Genomic DNA, 13573 nt, shown 5'->3' on the forward strand with positions numbered 1-13573 from the left:
ATTATTGAGGATGTGATCTTGTATTAGAACGAAAGAATTAAGATCAAATTAATGAATAAAAATAGCCAACAACAACAAATTGAAGTTACAGAATTCTTTAATTGGGGTTGTAAGTACGGTTTGCTGAGTATCATGTTGATACAAATAATCTAGATTCGGATTATTGATGTGGTAAGACATCTCGGTAAAGGTGCTTTATATAATATGATTATATATGACATGGACCGATATGAATAAAAGTCTTTATCCAAAAATCATTTAATAATAAAGACTTGTAATTCATATCATAACTGATGATCATTTATAGATCAACCTTAATCCTGAGTGTTCATGAATTCCTATTCATGTTTATTAAATCTTTTGATTCATTCGTTAAGGTCTCTTCATAGAATGAGGCTAATGACTTTTGTTTTGGAGATTTAATATCATGGATGGCTAGGAACATGTATCAACAATACAGAATCTAATCTTTCCTAACGGATGGTATATTAGTTCCCTTAAGGGTTAATTCTGGAACTGAATGATTTTGAGCTCAAATCTATAATTAGATTATAGATTAATTATTCACTAGTGAATTAATGGTACCTAAGGAATAAGAAGTAAATTAGAAAGGTAAAAAGGTAATTATTCCATTCTAATTTAAGAACTAATTAATTAGAGGGTTGAACTATTGTAAGATGGTTATATCAATGGACAGCTTAGAATGAGATTTCTGTAAAAGTATATCTATAACATAAAGAGTTCAATTCTGAATTTATAGTGGAGAAATATCAGAATTAATAAATTAAATATTATAATTAAAGAGTTTAATTATTTAGTTTCAATTTATTGGAGCTTAATGTTATAGGTCCATGGTCCCCAAAATGGCTCAAACAAACACTGATAAAGATAAATATAAAAATGGGCAAAATGACTTATTTGATAAGTAAAATATTTTTCTATGCACCAAACATAATTATTTTATAATTATGTGTAATTAATTAATTGAGAATTAATTAATTATTTGATTTAACAAAAATATAATTAATTTTGAATTAATTTATTTTTGCGATTTTGGTATTTAAATAATAATAAAAATTGAGAAAAATCGCATGCCTTCCTTGGCATGTGGTACACGTGTAGCACAGTGCATAGTCACTGTGCTACACACACAAGAAGCTTCTAGAAGTTTCTTTGTTCCACAATTTTAGTTATTTAAATATTAAATAAATAATGAGATATTGTAATATGATTAAAATATTATTATTTAAACAAAATCCGATAACTGATTAGTTATTTTTAAATTGTTTTAAATAACTAATATTTTATTTTAATATATTGGATATATTAAATATAGGAGATCCGTTTTCATAGCGATACTTTTCAGTGATAGAAAACAGATTGTGAAATCTCCTGGAGAGAAATAGAACAGTGGCACAAGCATAGATCACCGTTCTTCACAAACTTAGGTCCAAACTTTATCAGATCTCATGTGTTGAGAACATCTGATAAATAGATTTTGCCTATTGTTTCGTATAGCGAGCCCACACTCGTTCTTTGTGTGCTGAGAGCATTTTGGAAGATCTTGGTGTGAGATCTCAAAGATTTTTTCCATACAAATAGATAGTAGCAAGGAAGGACTTGAGATAATTTTCCATTCGTATCTTTGATTCAATATATATATGTATGTGAAGAAGTAGATCTAGAAATCTTGTGGGGTTAAATTAAGAATTTTGATTGTTGTTCCGCTGCGTATAATCTCTGATTTGATTTATAAATACCAACATCTTGAACAAAGCAAAGGATCTGTTGGCACAATTTGAAAAGTATACTCTCCAGCAAATACCCCGCGACCAAAACTCGAACGCTGATGCTTTGGCCAAATTAGCGAGTACCAAGGATGCTGACACCCCGAATATAGTACCTATTGAACGGCTGTTCGCACCAAACATCCAAGTATAAGAAACCTCTCTAGCGATTCATGCGGCAAACACTTGGATGGCACCTTAAATACAGTACCTGACACATGGTGTGTTGCTGACGGACAGAAACAAAGCCAGGACTCTTCAACGACAAGCTGCGAGGTATATCCTGGTCGATGGAATTCTGTACCGAAGAGGATACTCAATGCCACTCCTCAGGTGTATTTCAAAAGAGAAGGCCAAAGAATTAATGAGAGAGGTCCACGAAGGCTTTTGTGGGGTTCATGCTGGGGGGTAGAGTTTATCGAAGAAGATCCTAAGGCAAGGATACTTCTGGCCAACAATGAATGAAGATTCAATGTAATTTGTGCGAAAGTGCGACAAGTGCCTAAGATTCTCCAAGATTCCACGAGTAGCCCCTAATGAGCTAAAGCAGATGCAAAGTCCGTGGCCATTCGCAGTATGGGGTATAGACCTAATTGGATCTTTGCCCACAGGGAAAGGCGGCGTCAAATATTCCATGGTGGCTGTTGATTACTTCACGAAGTGGGCCGAAGTTGAGCCACTTGCAACCATAACGACCAAGAAAGTGCTGGATTTCGTGGTCAAGAACATTGTGTGTCGCTATGGATTGCCAAGAAAAATTGTCTCAGACAATGGCAAATAGTTCAATAGTGATCTGTTCACGGATTTTTGCGAGCAGCATGGAATTATTGAAAGCTTTTCTTCAGTTGCTCACCCTCAGGAAAACGGACAAGTCGAAGCAATCAATAAGACGCTAAAAGATACTCTGAAGAAAAGACTTGAAGAAGCAACGGGGGCATGGCCAGAGCAATTGCCTGAAGTCCTCTGGTCGTACAGAACATCCCATCGAACAACAACAGGCCATACTCCATTCTCCTTGGCCTATGGATATGAAGCTATGTTGCCTGTTGAATTAGATCTGCCATCACATCAGAGGATGGCATACAACCAAGGCTCTAATAGCCAGTTATTAATGGAATCTTTGGATTTGGTCGATGAACGACACGAGCAAGCCCAGCTCCGAGTAGCAGCCTACCAGCAAAAGGTCGCCTGATATGTCAATTCTAAAGTACGTGAAAGGAATGAGATCTAGTACTTAAAAGAGTTTTCCTTAACACCCGCGATCAGGTCGCTCGAGTACTTGGAACTAACATGGAAGAACCGTACCAAATCAAAGAAGTCCTCCATCCAAGCACTTACAAACTTGCTCGCTTAAATGGAGATCTCATTCCTCGCTATTGGAATGGAGAACACCTACGCAAGTACTATCAATAAACAATTCTTCTTAAAGAATTGACTTGTATTAATTTTACTTTTTACAAGTTTATGAACGAGTGTTTGTCATTTTTGTGACTAATCGCTTATAAGTGTAAGATCATTAAATTGATCACTTGTACAGATACAATTTTCCATCTATTACGAGAAATAAAAGGGACTGTGCGCAGCCAGTCAATCTTGCCAAACTATTGTATTTATTACAAGTATTTGCTCATTACGTGTGTTGTTTTTCTATATTATTGTTTTAAAATTTCTACTACGAGCATAAATGTTTAAACAGGTCCTTGTCAAGGCAAGTGACCGAGGACCTAAAGCTCCTCAATCACTTGGGGGCATATAAGGTATCTAGTAAGCAAAGCATATTATAATGTATGTAAACACACGAGCAAAATAAGTGAAAGCATGCTAGGGTACTTAGAGTATTTTTCAAAATTTTGTTATTTTGTTAAATCAAACCAAAGTACTATGCTAAGTTCGGTCATGCGAACAGATGTTATAATAAAATGCAAGTATTATAATATCAAAAATGAATCCCTTTACACCGCGAGCCGTTATTGCTCAGATGTAATTGTCTATTAAAAGAAAAGTTGCCCGTGCAGTAATAAAAATATAAATTGTCTTGACTACAAGATAAAATTAAAGAAAAAAAATACTATGAGGCAGGAGGGTCTTGAGGATTATCCTGGTCGACGGTGTTTCCAGCTTCATTTTTCGTGCCTTCAATTCCTGTGGCTGAGATTTCTGGGGAGGTAGGAGTGTTGGCTCTCTCTTCTTCCTCCAGGCGAGCAGTGCACCAGGATATTTCAGTTCGCCTCAGGCGCTCAGAAAGATAATTGAAGTTGGCCCCACGATTGTGCTTCCAGAACTCATAAAAGCAATGGAAGGTGGCTCCCCTATAACTCTCCAAGTTTATGGCATTAGTCTCCTCGAGCTCCTTGACACACCCTTCAAGCTCCTCAGTCTCCTTTCTGCTTGCGATCAACTCAGCCTCAAGTTGTTTGGCTTCTTAAAAGTTAAGTTTAACACACTCCCTAAACTTCTCTTTGTCTTCATTGGCTTTGGTCAGGGTAGTCTGATACTGTTGAAGCTCTGCGACCAGCTTGGAGTTTTGCTCGAGCAGTTCAGTGATTTTCCCCTCGAGCACCTTGACCTCCTCAGTATGCTTAGAGTCAGATTCTTTGGTCTGGGTGATCAAAGCCCCCGTGCAGCACCAGCCGGTAGTTATAGTCAGCATTCCCTATGATCAGATAAAGAGATAAGATGATGGCAGAAAATGACAAAGTAAAATAAATAAAACTTAGCAATAGAAAGAAACTTACACTGGCTATCTCTTTCAGTCCTCGGTTTATTATCTGATTAGCCTCTATGAAGTCTGTGTCGATGATGGCCTCTCGGCTGCGTTTATGCTTTGAGAGTTTGTATATTCTCTCTTTGGCCGAGCTAACCATGGTGCTTGTCAAGGCATCTCTAGGTTGATTGTGAGGTGTCTGGTCGGTAAGTGCTAGAGGGGTAGGATTCTGGTCGGCTGGTGTAGGGGGAGACACCTGGTCGAGTGGAGACAGAGGGGGCGTTGTTTCTCTTGAGGGAGTGGCTGCTGGAGGATCCCCAGTTTGAGCCTTTTTGGTTGAAGGAGCTTTACTGCTCTCTCCACGGTGTCGCTTGCTCTCCTTCTTCTTGTTCAAAAGAGCAGCAGGTGCGCTGTAGCGGTCAAACATATCTCCAGATGACATATCTGCGAGAAAGGAAACATTGAGAGCAATTAGACGATATGTATAGATGGAGTTGAAAATGAGAACAAGGAAAATATAAGTAAAATACCCGAGCTATAACTATTGGTCGCTACACTTACTGAACTACTGCTACACTCACTCACTTCCTGGAAGAAATTTGAATTTGAATTGGGTGTGTACTTAAAGTTGTCGTCCCTGTCAAATAAATGACAGGGAATGGGAAAACTGTCTAAGAGTGAGAAGATAGTACTGTTCTCATCTGAAAACTCTTCGATGGGTGCAAGGTGTTCGAAAACTTTCTTTTTTCCCTTTCCCAAAGGGGCAGGGGGAGCGTCTGCTCGCAGGGTGTTGGAAGGTTCCATGATTGTCACCCCAGTTGTCCTCCTCCTTGGAGGTTATGACACATCTTGGTTCTGTTCGGGAACTTTTCCACCAGTGGCACTCCCCGCCGTTGACTCCCTCACGTCGGTCATGCTGGCCAAAGATGTTGCTCGAATCTCCATTTCTGGAGTAGGAGTTGGTCGTTGCCATGGACCTTAAGAGTGCTAATTTTCTAAGGAGGATGCAGAACAAATAAAAAGAAATAAATGACCAAAGAATAAATAAATTACCTCCTTGGGTGAAGGCTAGGTTGTTGGCAACCAGATCAGTAGTTAAAAAGTACTCCTAGAAGTACTTTCCTACATTGGACTTGTAGGTAGTCTCACTCAGGAAGATGCGAGTCGATTCTTGGTGACAGAGATGAAAAAACCCCGTGTTGTCTTGGTTGGGGTTGGATTTAAGATCGAATAGGTAGTTGATCTCATGAGGCGTAGGGACAGGCCACTTTTTATGGCTATATAGGATATAGAGAGCGGAAAGCATCCTATACCCTTTTGGAGTTATTTGGAAGGAGCGACCTTGAAATAATTGGCCACCCTGGAGAAAAGGATGAAGAGGCAAGATTGCTCCTGCCTCAATATGGTATCTTGACCAGGCGCTGAAGGCGCCGCTAGGCAGGTTTGCCTGTTGGTCGTTGGTGGGTTGAATAAAATTACCGCAGAAAGTCCGTACTTCCTGAGGTAATTGGTTAGCATCCTAGCAGTGATTTGGCTAGGAGGAGCAACGTACCATTCGAAGTCTGGTCGAAGGACGTCCCAGGGTTGGGCCTGTGTTTGGATTTCGGGATGAGTGTTTTTGGCTCGACCACTGGTCGAAGGAATTTCAGCCCGAGGAGCAAGCTGATTTACAGAAGGTTTGGTTGGTTTCTTTTTCTGGGTGGTGGATTTTACTTTACCCATGTTTGATGGACTGGTTGAAGGTCTGTTGGATGGGATACGGGAAAAAGGAATCTCCGGAATGAGTAACGACGGCTGTTCTTCATCCACGAGCAGCTGGGCGAGTAAGTCGTTGTCGATTGGCCTCTCACCTCCCCACGGATCTTGCATGAACATTTGCAAACAGAGAAGGGGAGATGAGAATCTACGACCCAAAAGACAAAGAGGTTTAAAGAGTTGTAATAACGTTGCTCGTGTATAAAAGTTAAGCTTTTATATGACTAGCAACATTCTAACAAAAATACTAAATCCTATGCGAACAGTTTGGAAAATGGATCAAAAAGCAGAAGTAAAAAGTGTTTTTAGGAGAAACTTTTTCGACTCTGAAGGGGTGGGAAAAACCCAGTTTTTCTACAGGCTTAAAAATTGAATTTTCACTTCGATTTTACGGCCTAAATTAATTATCCTAACTACCAAACTGATTCCTAACCCCAGCAAAGTGTCATTTTCCTACCATATTAAACGCAGATCAATATACCCATTTACCCCGAAGAATTTTTTTCAAGAACTTAGAATCTAAAATGAAGGGAAGACAGATATTGCACGGCATCTCAAAGAGTGAAAGGTTTGGGGAACTTACTTGGATGAATGTAGAAGTGAATGTCTAAAAACGTTAAGGCAAGTCTCCGGCTAAAAGCTCCGCAGATCGTGAAGGATTGTCTGAATTCTTGAACTGTTGCACCTTGTTCTTTGGTGTTCTTGAGGATAAAGGTAAAATGTAAAAAGTGAAAAGTGACTTTGAGGGATTATTTATATTAGTCGAGGAGCAGTTACTGAGGTAATAATAAAGGGTAACTTTTCAAGGCATGAGGAAGTGTAATAGCCGTCAAACCACTTTTGGGAAACCGAAAAGAAATGATTAGTTGCCTTTTTCGAGAAGGCATGGACGGCTCTGACAGATTTGATGGGGCATGCGAAGGGTCGATTTCCTAAGTTTACTTTATGCTGGTCGCAGTAAAATAAACTTGAGGGGCAAATGTTTACCCAAAAATGGCTCCTGATGACGTGGCAAGATTCTCTTCCATGTGGCTGGCACATAGCAGTTCTGAGTGAAGGGATTCTATTCGACTATTGACCAGATGATTATTGCTTCATCAAGTCTCGTGTTTAGGTGCGACTAGTCTGGTCGCATACTTCCATTTACTTCCTTTGAGATGCGCAATCTTGTAATAATTACATTTATTATATTTACTTTTTATTACCTTGATATGCTGATCTTCATGGTAATGAAGGCCCATCGGCCCATGTAACCCTCTTGAGCCTAAAAATAAGAAGAAGAGGGCTCAAGGAAGGAAATTTTTCCTTTTGAACTTTTGATCTTTACATTCTGAGAGAAAAGCATAGTGTGATTATCCACTGAAATTGTAATACTCTCAAGGCTTGTGAAACTAAAAAACCCTAATTCTTTAATCACAATATTAGGATTCAATATCAATAAGAACACTAAGTGGGCGTAGGTCATTACCATCTAGTTGGGGGCGACCACTATAAATCGCTTGTATTACTTTCTTTCCATTTGATTCTCTTCTTGATTTCTCTTGTTCTTTGTCGTTTATTTGATTCCGTGTCGTTGGCCAAATCAAGGGTCAACAATATGTATATATATATTTTTTATATATAATATTGTTTAATTATTAAAAATTTATATGACCATAATATAAATTTAATAAAAATAATTTATAAATTCTATAAATAAAACTAGGCAAACATGTAGATGTATCTAATAATTATATAAATAAGAAGTGTGTACATTTAAATAAATTTCAAAGGTCATTCTCTGTTTATTTCTTCCTGCACCAAAATCATTATTTTTTTAGTGGGACGATTTTCAGAAAAAAAAAATGTATCTATCAAACTAATGATATTTAATATAAAATGATTTTAAATATATATATATATATAAATTATAAAAAAAAAAAACTATTCCACTTATATTGAATAAAGATTACACCGCCCTAAACAACTAATTAGGAGCACTTACATTCGATTATATATAAAACATATTTTTCTTTTACAATGTAAAGAATAAGGGTCAAAAAGCACCCTATCCATTCCAATTCTTAATTGTACATATTTCTAAAATGTCTTCTGTATATATAAAAATTACTATTAATCTATTTTTTTTTAATTACATCTCTATTCTCTCTTATTTCTTCTAGCTATCTCATCTCTCCTGATTTGAAATGAATAAAAAAGATTAAAAAATATAAAATTTAAATGATATAAAAAATGGAAAATTGATATATAATATATGATAAAGGTTAGATATAAACTAAAAAAATGTAAAAATAAAAATCATTCCATTAATTATGTCTAAAATTGACTAATTATTATTTATCTTAATTTTTTTTGGGTATAAATATGAGAATAAGAAGGCAAGAAAATAATATTTACTGATTAGTTTAAAGAATGCCTAAAGGGTATTCTTGTGAAAAATATAACGGCTAAAATACTCAATGTTTTTAAAATATTGTATTTTTATACTTAATATTTTAAAAATAATTTAAAATTTTAAAAATAACTAAAATCATATATTTTTCCTTCACATTCTTATTATTTTTCAAAATAATTTTAAAAAAATAAGTATAAAAGTGCAACATTTTAAAAACATTAAGTATATTTACTACCAATTTTTTTTTTGGGTATTAAAGTGTAACATTTTGAAGACATTGAGTATATTTACCGCAAAAAAAAAAAATTGGGTATAAAAGTGCAACATTTTGAAAACATTAAGTATTTTAGCCGTCATTTACTCTTTATTCTATTTTTTAAAATATATTACTAATTTGTTTTATTATTTTACATTATATTATACACAACTTTTTTATATATTTTCTATATTATTTAAATATTATATTTTTAAAAAATATTTTAATTATTATTGTACGCCCTGAATATCCGCACGTACTTCGCCGAGCTAGGAAAGGGTCGTAACCGACTTGCCACGTGTCCACCGTTCATTCGGAGCTATTTAGTACGGTCCCCTAAACAAATAGCTTGAGCTGATGGATGGTTAAGCTGCTCAGCACTTAGAGCCATTGTGTCAACAGTTTTGCAGGCACGAGCTAGCACCACATTAAGCTCGTGGCACATCAGAAGCCTGGCCGGATCTTTATAAAGTCAGCCATGCAATATAAACGTGCGTATACTAGACATCACGTGTCTGTTCTATTCCCGAATTCTTGGATACGTAATATAAACGAGCGTGATCAGACATCCCACACCTGATTTGGGCCATGCGGCCCATTACCCATCTTTACCTATTGATTAGACCACACTTCACTGTAAGGGTTAGGAATTAATCATCGGTGTCACATAAATGACATGATGGATGAAGAGGTCACGGGATGACCCCAATACCTACTCAGAGATCAATCTCCTATAAATACAAAAACCCTGGATAGTGCAAGGGGTTGGATTCTTCTTGTAATGCAAATACTCTGTAAGAAACAGTAAGGATAGTTCAATAATATTGACTGGTGAACTAGGGGGATTTTAACTTTCGAACCACCTAAAAGAGGAGTGACCATCTTTCTTTGCAATTAGTCTCCATATTCTCGATTATTATTATTTTCATATTACGGTTTATCATTCAGTACTAATTCATCCCATTTAATCATATAATTTATTGTTGGCGAAAAACCGTGTCAACAATTTGGTGCTTTCATTGAGAGGATTTTAGATTAGTGCTATCACGAAAACTTGATCATGCTGATTACTCGTTCAAGGCATGGTAACGAAGCGGATCAACATGGTGGGCAGGAGACTCACCATGCCGTCATATCCAACGAACCAGACCCAGAGGTCCAGCAGCGATTAGGAAAGCAGCCGATGGGCCATGACGACATCAGAAGTTCAGCGCCCCTACCTCCAAATCCGAACCCAGGTTACCTGACGACGATAGAAATGGAAAACATGCAGTTGAGGAGTCATCTGGCCAAAGCGAATAAGCAAATTGAGGAAGTCTTGGCCCGACTACCCCCTCTTGCAACCAATGTTAACGCCGGACAGAGACAAAGTAGGACTCACAAGTCCCGTAGGGATAGTCGGCCCAGACCCAATCGGTCGGTTAGAACCTCGACCCCGAGTTCTGCACCCATGCCGCACCATAACCAGGAAACTATGTTTGAGGAGTTTCCCAGGGCCCATCAGCAAGTCACCCGGTTAGTCAGAACATCAACTCCAAGTTCGGCTCCACCGTCGAACGCACCCAGGAGAGCTCGTGGAAACTCGCGGAGGAGGTCCGGGGAAAGCTCGCGCAGAAAACCTGCTCCGAACAGACCTTCCGTGCCGTGGTCAGATCGCCGAGCGCAGGAAGTTGGAGGCGGTGGGATAGAGCGACCACGAGCTAGTTTGATCCGGCCAGATGGGACTAGGATCGCTTCACCAGTTAGGCATCCCCCTTTTCCGATAAGATATCCATCTCCTCCTCGTCCTACCCGAGATATTCCTGTACACGGGAATAGCAGAAGGAATCCTCCTCCCGCCGTTCCATCGCCCACGAGCACGCGAAAATGTCCTGGATCCTCACCCTCGGCAGCAGGCTTTGAGCTTTTCCAATGGGAGCTATTGGATTGAGAGCCATTGAAGTGGCAGATCCAGTGGAGACCTGCGCAATCATCTAAGTTCGACGCGAAGCCCTCGGGCCGCCTCGAGGATCGACCTTCGAGATCGCCTCAACTCGCAGAGGGAGGATCCGACCAGAAATGAAATTCATACTCACCGAGAGGATGGTCCTTCTGAAATACGTGACAATGGGAATATCCCACAAAACCAAGCTCAAGCTTAGAGGGACAATAACCCGCCTAACGCGTGCAATGGAACGAGGGCTGTTGAACAGCCCCAGAACAACCAGGGGATCAAGGACCAGACCCTCGAAAGGTTAGCTCAGATGGAGGAGCTAATGAAGAAACTCTTATCAGAAAAGGGCAAAGATGAATATGACTCGGGAGACGAGCTCGAGCTTTTTGCCCCCAACATCGTAGCCACGGCATACCCGCCGGGTTTCAAGATGCCCCATCTCTCAAAATTCGATGGAGACAGAGACTCGTCGGATCACTTCGGGATGTTCAACACCCTGATGATGGCCCATAATGTCGGACCCGAGATGAGGTGCCTGATATTCCCTTCGACTCTGATCGGGCCAGCTATGAAATGGTTTAAGCAGTGCAAGAAGCAGTCGATCAGCTCATGGAAGAATTTCTCTCCTAACTTCAAGAGGGCATTTCGAGCCTCCTAGGCGGTCCGCGTCAAAGCGGATACCCTGGCCAACATGAAGCAACAACCCGGGGAATCTTTAAAAGCTTACTTGAGCAGGTTTACCAACGTTGCAGCCTGAGCTAGGGACGCAGACGAAAGTTCCAGACTCATGGCTATGAGAACTAGAATCCTTGTTGGGGGCGGGCTGCGGAAAGAAATCCAAAGGAAAGGTGTCAGCACCGTGGATGAATTCTTGAACAAGGCCCAGGAATGGATAAATTTGGAAGAAGCGAGAGCATCAATTGTGGGAACCAGCCAAGTCCCTGATCAGCCAGTTGGAGCGGAAACAGATTTCGTGAAAACGACTCAGACTGTTACCCAGAATAACCAAGGGGGTGGAGGCAAAAGAAAGGGAAACAGCGAGGGCGACCAGCACGGTCCAAAGAAGAGCAAACCCGTGGAAAAATTCAAACCGGTCTACGCGGTTTATACCGATCTCACAAACACTAGGGAACATATTTTCCTAGTGAATTCTGCCCGCCTTCCCTGGAAAAGGCCAGCGCCCTTGAAACATCAGAAGGCTAAGAGAGACCCTTCAAAATTCTTTCGATTCCACAACGACATTGGTCACAACATCGATGATTGCAGGCATCTAAAAGATGAGATTGAGACACTTATCCGGGTCGGACCCTTGCCTCAGTATGCCTGGAATCGAGTCACTCCAAGTCAGCCAGCCAGGCAAAACGTTCAGTTAGCTCTAGAAGCCCCGACGAATCCGACCGGAGCCCACGTGGGACAGGACCTCCCTCCTCCAATAGTAGGAGGGGAGATAACCACCATTTCTGAGGGCCCCCATCTAGAAAGCTCGAGCAGAGGTGCTAAAAAAAGATACATCAACGAATTAAAGTCTCATAACAGAATCGAATTTATCCCTGAGCAGCCCATACCCAAGCAACGACGATTGGAGAGACAGCCAATCAGTTTCACCGAAGAAGATGCCAGTCATGTCCAGTTCTCACATAACGATCCTCTAGTTATAACCTCTCAGCTTGCCAGCAGGAGAGTCAGGAGGGTGCTAGTTGATAATGGGAGTTCTATGAGCTTGTTGTTTCGGTCCACGTTAGAAAAAATGGGGCTGTCAGTGACCGAACTGAAGGCCACTTCCATCATGCTGTATGGGTTCTCTGGCGAAGGGTCGATAGCGATAGGTACGATTGAATTGGTAATAACCTTGGGAGAGGGACTCCGAACTGTCTCCAAACTCCTTGAGTCCGTGGTTATCGACTGTCCCACCGCGTACAACGGAATTCTAGGCCGGCCTACGTTGATGGCGTTTGAAGCAATAACTTCTATCAGCCACCTCGTAGTCAAATTACCCTCTTCTATGAGGGTATGTACGGTCCGAGGTGATAAGCTCGCTTCCAGGGAATGCTATAGCATTTCCATGAAGGGAAAATCACAACCCGGGCAGCAGACGATAACCATTAAGGGTGGAGGTGAGGAACCCCAGGAAAAGGGAACTAGCTCTGGGATAAAGGAATCTCAGCCGGTCGACAACGTAGGTACCAACCTCAGTAACAATATCGACCCTAGAATTGGCGAAGATAGGTTCGAGCTCCAGGCTACCGAAGAGCTCGAAGAGGTAAATATCGATCCTAAAGATCCTTCGAGGATCGTTAGACTCGGAAAAAACCTTAGTAATGAGAGAAAGGCGGAGCTACTGAAATTCCTGCGAGAAAATCTAGACGTTTTCGCCTAGTCTCATGAAGACATGGTGGGGATCAGCCCGACATCATCATGCATACCCTCAGCTTAGACAAAAGCATGCTTGCGAAGTCGCAGAAATAAAGGCGTCTAGGTACGACCCGAGCTGCGGCCTTGGAAGAGGAAGTTGCTCGGCTTTTGAAGTGCAGTTTTATCCACAAGGCAAAATACCCGATTTGGGTCGCCAATCCTGTTTTGGTCCTGAAGCCCAATGGAAAATGACGGACCTGTATCGACTTTTCTGACCTGAATAAAGCGTGTCCCAAGGATTGCTTCCCCCTACCAAGGATCGACCAGTTGGTGGACGCCACGGCAGGGCATGAGTTCATGTCCTTCATGGATGCATACTCTGGGTACAACC

The sequence above is a fragment of the Humulus lupulus genome, chromosome X (genome assembly GCF_963169125.1).
Source record: "Humulus lupulus chromosome X, drHumLupu1.1, whole genome shotgun sequence".
In the NCBI taxonomy this organism is placed as follows: Eukaryota; Viridiplantae; Streptophyta; class Magnoliopsida; order Rosales; family Cannabaceae; genus Humulus; species Humulus lupulus.